This window comes from Mastomys coucha, unplaced genomic scaffold (genome assembly GCF_008632895.1).
Source record: "Mastomys coucha isolate ucsf_1 unplaced genomic scaffold, UCSF_Mcou_1 pScaffold14, whole genome shotgun sequence".
In the NCBI taxonomy this organism is placed as follows: domain Eukaryota; kingdom Metazoa; phylum Chordata; class Mammalia; order Rodentia; family Muridae; genus Mastomys; species Mastomys coucha.
In genome coordinates, this window is record NW_022196896.1 from 42,773,729 (window position 1) to 42,781,220 (window position 7,492).

Sequence of the window (7,492 nt, forward strand, 5' to 3'; positions counted from 1 at the left end):
GTTGAAAAACATCTCTCACTCTACTGTTTGACCTTGGAAATGCCCCCAGCCTTCTGTCTGACCTGTGGCATAAACCTGAAAGCCACAGGTCCTTTCTGGAAAGCTAGCGGCTTATTCCTCGGTGCCTGCACACACTGCAACTTGTCTTTTTGCCGAGTGCCAGAAATCTCTGCCAGCTCAAGCAAAATCCAAAGAAAAGTCACTGCTGCTTGTGATGTATTTATTATGGAGGAGAGCAATTCTTCTCCAAGCCGCTAAAATGTATGAAAACATACTAAAAAAGGAGAATTTTAACCAAATAAAAATTTCTTAGTTTAAACTTTATTTGGAATTTAAACAGAACTTTCCATTTTTATCCGAGTAGAGAGATTTCAAATTAAATGAACCTGCTATGAACATTTTTAATAAATCCAGTGAACACCTTATTTATAAATAAAATGACTGTGCTTTTATAATGCTCTTCGCATAAGAATTTTGTTATTAACGGTGTTATAAAACGTGAGTGTGGACATCACATAAAACACATGATAACAATCAGATGGGAACAGTCGACTCAGATGACATGGGTTTTGTTTCAGTTTGGCCACATTCGTTTTGACTTATTTCCATGGCAAACTTTGAAAGAACTTAGCAAATTTGCTGGCCTTTTAGGGGCTTTAGTTCACCTCTGTCTTCCGTGGTGAAGCCCGGGGAGAGTTAGTAAGTAGGTGTCTAACACAGAGTCCAGGCATACTTAGAATGTAGATTCACGACTTCACCGTGGAATCATCGATTCCTCCATCCCTTGGTCCTAGTGACAGCACAGTGTTTGTGAACAGCGGAGAAAGGCGTTAGTGTGGACATTGTAGGTGTGGACGCTGTAGGTGCGGACATTGTAGGAGGAAAACTGGGCATGCGCTGAATTCTGCATGGTATAGGAAGTGGGGGTGACGTCATAGTCATGCAGAGCAGCTTATCCTAAACCTTACTGTCAACCCAATCCTTAGTAGTTCTGACGTTAACATTTAAGTTCCAACCTAAAACCTTCCCGCGGTGAAGCTGCTGTCTCCGGGTTACTCCTTTCGCAATTTTCAGAGCGTAACTGCTTCAGTTACGGTAGACGTTGTGATGACTTTGGCCCATGGGGTAAGTCGTGCATGTGACACTTCTTTCGAATTTATTGTTACTTGTCCTTGTGTGTCTTTTCTTTTTTTAATAAAAAGAAATGGCTTTGTTGTTTAGTGTGAACTTAAGTGTTGTTCTTCTCCCAGGTCCCTCCCAGAACCATCTCCATTGTCCCACCCCCACACAACCAACTTTCTCAAAAGATAATGCTTCGAGCTCAAGCTCTGCTGCTTATATACCCCTGAGTGAGAGCCATCTACTGGAGTGTGATCCACCCACTCCACCCTTGAAGAAAACTGACCCTACCCCAGAAGGCTGCCCAGAGCTCCTCTGTTAGGGGTGGGGTTACAAACTCTTTCCCCTTCTGTGTTAGGGTGTTGGCTGGCTTGATCGTCGGCAGGCAAGCAAGCTGCTATGAGTTCATGAACACACTGGTCCTGCCATAGCTAAGACATAGTTTTAATCTTGTTCTCCCTAACCCCCTGGTCCTCATGATCTTTTTACCTCTTTTCCCATGGTGATCTATGAACCTTGGGGAGGGAGGGACAGTGATAAAGGTGTCTCAACTGTAGGGACATAGGTGTATCACCGAGGGACAGTGATAAAGGTATCTCAACTGTAGCCAAACACTCCACCTAACCTCCGGTCTTTGCATTTAGCTAGGTTGTGAGTGTCTGCATTAGTAGATCATCCTTGGGTCCTGTGACCCTCGCCATCATGGGTTCTTGGCCACATTTACAGCACTGGGCACAAGTTTTTATCTGTGGTACAGACCTTAAATCCAATCAGAAAGTGCTAGGTTACCCCTACCCTGCTAGCTGTTGTTGTAGGTTTGATGGCTGGGGGCTGGGTCAGACAACTGATGAACTTTTCCTCCCAATAGCCTGCACAGTGCCTTCCAGTATCAGTACAGGTGCTTGATTTCTCCACGTTTGCTGACCATGTGTGTGTTGTCCTCAGCAATTTGGTCGAATTCTGGTGGGCAACCAAGAGAAATAGCAACAGCTTGCATTGTTTCGGGTCTGAGACATCTCGGACCAACATCTTGATAGGGGACATGTCCTATACCTGGTGCTGAGCTTTTTATGTGACAACTAATAACTTCTGGGGATCTAGTTATAGTGCAGGTTATAAAGTCTGATTAAGATTTGACTGTATTTTTATACACCTTGATACATATTAAGGAACCATTTACCCCAAAAGAACCATTCCCCCAATTATGTTCCCAATGACCCTATGAGAGTTCCCATTTCCTTTATATACCAACTCAGAAATACAGACTTATAATTTTAAATCTTTATTAAGCAATACTCACAATTACTTTAAGTTCCCTGATGAATGTTTGAGCTGTTTTTAAATACTATTTTATTGTAAACATGCTCATGTCTTGTTCTGTTTCTTTCTGACTTGTTTCTGTTTTGCTTTTCAGTTTTTATGAGGTCTGTACTTGCTAAGGAGATTAACTTCTGCCATTTTTGTAGTAACTATTGTTTGTTTTAATTCTATATTTTCTATTAAATACTTATGTAATGAAAGCTATTGATCATTTTCCTCTTGATTCTTTTCAGAATCATTGTAATTGTAATTGGAGACCTGAAGTCAAGTCCGAATTCTTGACCGTTTCCTAGCTGAATGAACTACAAGAAGGTACACCATGCCTGAGATTGGAGTCTCTGTATTTAAAAAGGCCCCAACAATACTCATCTTTCTTTACTTTCATTATACTCAGAAAATTTTCTTTGTGGTTGCTTGAGAAGCTGCCGTCTTAGGATTTACAAATGTTCTACTGCTTCTAACTCCTGATTACTGTGATAAAGAGATTTGTTTCCTCAACTGGTTTAAGTATTTTGAGTCATATTTTTGTGAGGTTAAGAAGCCACTTATTCTAATTAAATTTGTCATAAAAAGCATAGCAAACATCTTTCTCTGGATAGAAAACACTAAGTCAGGTATATACATCTGAAGATGTCCCCCATGACAGTTTACAAGGCACTCTTAATGTACGCTGTGTATTTTACTTCGCTTCATCCAGCTCCAGTGTATTTTACTTCACTCCCCTTACAGAGTAAGATAGGCATTGTTGTGAACTTTTTATATACACAGAACTCACAAATGCTGTATCTTTTTGTTGTTCATACAACTAGGAAGTGGCCAAGAATTTGAATTTGATCGTATGTTTCCAATTACAAACCCACGCCTTGTTCCTCTTACCCTTGAATCTTCTTGGGTTTTGAGAAGTACACATTGCCCTGCTGTGCTGGGATGTAGAGCACATTTTGCTCTACCAGCAAGCCTTTTTATTGCCACATCTCGTTCACCAGTAACTTTCACAGAACCTAACTTCTTTGAGCTTTATAATTCCCTTTTGCTGCCCTAGTCATTTTCTCAGAGAAGCAAGGAAATAAGATAGGTTGAGCTAACACTCAACTTAAACTGCTTATGTTTAAGCCTCCCTCTTGTATGAAAGGAATCATATGATTCCTTTCTTTCCCCTTTAACATGTGTGCATGGTCCATGTTGTAAATCCTATTTTATCGAGCATCTTTCAGTAGACTCTACATTGCTAGCATTTGTGCTAACTTTTGTCAAACTAGTCATTTTCTCCCTTTTCCAAAGATGAAACCTGTGTCCAGATCTCACACATACTTAGACCAGAATATATCAACACAATCTTGTTAAATTGATGTGGTATTGAGGAAGAATTAACAACACTGAAAAATTTCAAAATGTGAACAAACTAGAATCAACTCAAAGTCAAATCTGAGATGAATCTGAGATGTTTGTAGAAGCACCAGCCTGTGTTGTGTCATGTGACTTCACTGCAGCCCTGGTTCTGAACAGGCAACATGTACATGCTTGCCATACATTCTGTCACTTCATGAAACACCAATTCATGCAGACAACCGTGTGCTGTGAACCGCTGTACTGTCCACACATGAGGGTTCCTGCCCTTAGGGAGCTGGTTTAACTATGTTAGTTAGCACAGGTTTTTAAGTATAACCCTAGCATGATTCCCCAGCCTGTATCAAATCACTATATCCTTGAGATCAGATGCCTGATTTTAAAAATTGTTATGTATTGTACCATTATTTATGCAAAGTACTGTTCTCACTATTGACAGGTGTAAAATATTGATCAATGTTAGAAAATATGAAAGATGATTTGTGTCCTGGACTGTCATGTATTTTTTATGTAAAAATAAATAATCATGTTTATCTCATTATTATGTAAACTGGCTTCTTTTTCAAATAAATGACAAACATATGTGTCTATACTAAATGATTATTCGAAAATTAAAATCCTAGGCATTCCAGGCACTGGTGGTGCACACCTTTAATCCCAGTACTTGAGAGGCAGAGGCAGGAAGATTTCTGAGTTCGAGACCAGCCTGGACAGCCAGGGCTACACAGAGAAACCCTGTCTCGAAAAACCAAAACCAAAAAAAAAAAAAAATCCTAGACACAGCAGGGTTGGTACACATACAGCAGGATTGGTACACACACAGCAGGGTTGGTACACACACAGCAGGGTTGGTACACATACAGCAGGGTTGGTACACACATAGTAGGGTTGGTACACACACAGCAGGATTGGTACACACACAGCAGGGTTGGTACACATACAGCAGGGTTGGTACACATACAGCAGGGTTGGTACACATACAGCAGGGTTGGTACACACACAGCAGGGTTGGTACACATACAGCAGGGTTGGTACACACATAGTAGGGTTGGTACACATACAGCAGGGTTGGTACACATACAACAGGGTTGGTACACATACAGCAGGGTTGGTACACATACAGCAGGGTTGGTACACATACAGCAGGGTTGGTACACATATGAACTCATAAAGAATGAGGCAGCATACACAGGGCCTACATGGGTCTGTCCCAGTTGGGATCCTAGAGCTGAAAGGAGATGTGGACAAACGTCCCTGTCTCTAATCCAGAAGCTGTCTCCAATTGATAACTACTTGCAAAGGAAAAAGTAGTTTTTTCCAAGAGAGTTTCCCAGGGAAACAAATCACCCTTCGGGGTAGGTCCTATGACCAGCAGTAGATACAAAATGAGCTCAACGAATCTTTTGGAGTTTTTTTGTCTCTCTATGTTAAGCCATGGTTCCCCCTCCCCCACCTCACAGTCCCTCTGCATATAAATTATGGCTCTGGTTCTATGGCATTCCTGCGTGTGAATGTCTCTGCATCTATATATATTTCTTGATTATATTGTGTGGGAAAAGTCTATTTTTAATAAAAAAGAAAATAAAAGCCTTTATATTGTCAGTAAATATTTGGTCTATAGTCCTATTTTCCATATGTACAGACCTAAAGTTGCATAAAAGTTTCCTGTGGGAAGAGGGGTTACAAATGGAAAAGATTGAAGGAGCCCTCATGACACAATTATAGCTTTCTTTAACTCTGAGGGAATCTGAGGGAGATACTAGAATTATGTTCTCTATCTTATGGATGTGGGTCAACCTCTGAGAAATTACGTGGCTTGGCCATGGCTGGTGAAGCCCAGGGCTAAGATGGGACACACACATCTCTTGCTATACTGCCTCTTCCCAGCCTCCCGTGGACATCGACCGAGAGTCCCTCCACTTGCTCTGTTCCTGGCAGCAGCTCTTTCCATGTGCATCTGAGCAGCTGTAAGTGTACTTCTTAATTTCTATCCCATAAACCTAATTCCATCCAGGGTCATACTGCACAGCTTGGCTTACACAGAAAAAATGAACTTTTAAGAGGTTTACTTTAGCTTGTCTACTCACTGATCTAGAAAGCAGGTATCCCGAGCGTGATTTCCTCTTCGTAAATGAACACATTGCCTCAGTCCTGTTTGCATCAGACTCCAGACCTGATGGCACGCTGACCTACAGTTTCCAGGACGGGCTGCTCTCCAAGTTTCTACAAACAACCGGGGGCTGGGAATTGGTAGGATTTAGAAATGCAACTGTCTTTTCTGTTTTGGAGAACACTAAAGAAAAAAAAAAGACATGGCAAGTGTGTGGCAGAGATGGATGTGAATGACAATTAGAGAGGAAGAAAAGATTTGTAGAAAGGTTAAAGTGGTTGAATTTTCTGGCATAAAGAAAGACAGAGGCAGGAAGACTTCTAAAAGGGCTGATATGGGAAGGGAATTCTACAGAGGAAAGAATGAGCTGAAGGGAGGTTAGTTGGAGCTTGGGGCACTGGCACCCAGGAAGAGTGACTGTGTGTCAAATGTACCCACTGGACTGCTTTTGTTACTATGCAGTCTGTCCTGAGCATTGCTGTGCCCTAGATAGTTAATATATTTAACCCTCAAGGCAATGTATGGGAAGCTTATGCTCATTTTACAAATGAGGTTTTGAAGCTTATAACTTGCTCCGGGTCACAGGACCGACAAGGAAATGGTGCACCTGGCTTGGAAACCTTGGGTGATGTGACTTGTGATGCTATACTTATTCATGTCTGTCTCCACCAGAGTGCAAGCCAGGGACCCAAAGCCCCAGCTGCACTCACCACCGCTAAGTCCCCAGTGCCTGGCTCAGAGCCCCTCACAGGAGTTTGTGGGCACATCTTTTAATTCATTAAAAGAAGATATGAGGGAACAAAATCCCGTCTAACCCCCCAGGACTGCAGTATGATCCGTTTGCTATATGGATTAGTAGCAAAACACAAAATAAAAACCCATCTCAGTAATTTGTTATGCCTTCCTTCAAACACTTACGTACAATCTCTCCCAAACTCTTACAGGCCAAGGGCACAGGAGATAGCTTATCAATTTTTTCCAAGCTAATAAACTCAACTCATTTGTAAATAATGGAGAGAAAAAGTCCCATTTATCAATTATGGGACTTTTTACCAGTCATGGCTTCTCCAGAATGACAGTTTGTAGCAATTGTCCTCTCGGATTCTTGTGGAATCTGGTGAAAGAAGAGGTGATATAGTCATAGCATGTAGTCATAAGATTTATAAGATAGTAACAAAATAGTGCAAGAAACACAAGACTTGGGTATTGTGTTTTATGCCTGTTTTCCCAGCCTCTGGGAAGCTGAGGCAGGAGGATTGTGCTACAGAGTGAGTCCATGTCTTAAAAAGTCAAAAATAAACAACTAAGTAAAATTGTAGAAATTTGAAGTATCTTGTAAGAAAGTAGGATAACATTTACCTCCATGGTTTTCAACTTTGGTAATACATTAAGGACAATGGAAAAGTTTTAAAATATTTATATTTTGAGACTATAACATAATTATATAATTTCCCCTTCCCTTTCTTCTCTCCCAACCATCTCATAAACCCAATTGCTACTTTTTCATCCAATTTTCACACACACACATACACACACACAACCTGATCAGACTGTATAATGTTATTGGTGGGTCAGTTCCCAGCACTCCTTAGTTGC

General features: G+C 41.1%; 1 long non-coding RNA gene across 1 annotated transcript; it reads left to right on the forward strand.

Moving 5' to 3' along the window:
* Positions 1-995: 995 nt before the first annotated feature.
* On the forward strand, positions 996-2,937 carry LOC116089064. Its single transcript, XR_004118137.1, has 2 exons — positions 996-1,125; positions 2,673-2,937. It is a non-coding gene; the product is annotated as an uncharacterized LOC116089064 (long non-coding RNA).
* The last annotated feature ends 4,555 nt before the right edge of the window (positions 2,938-7,492 follow it).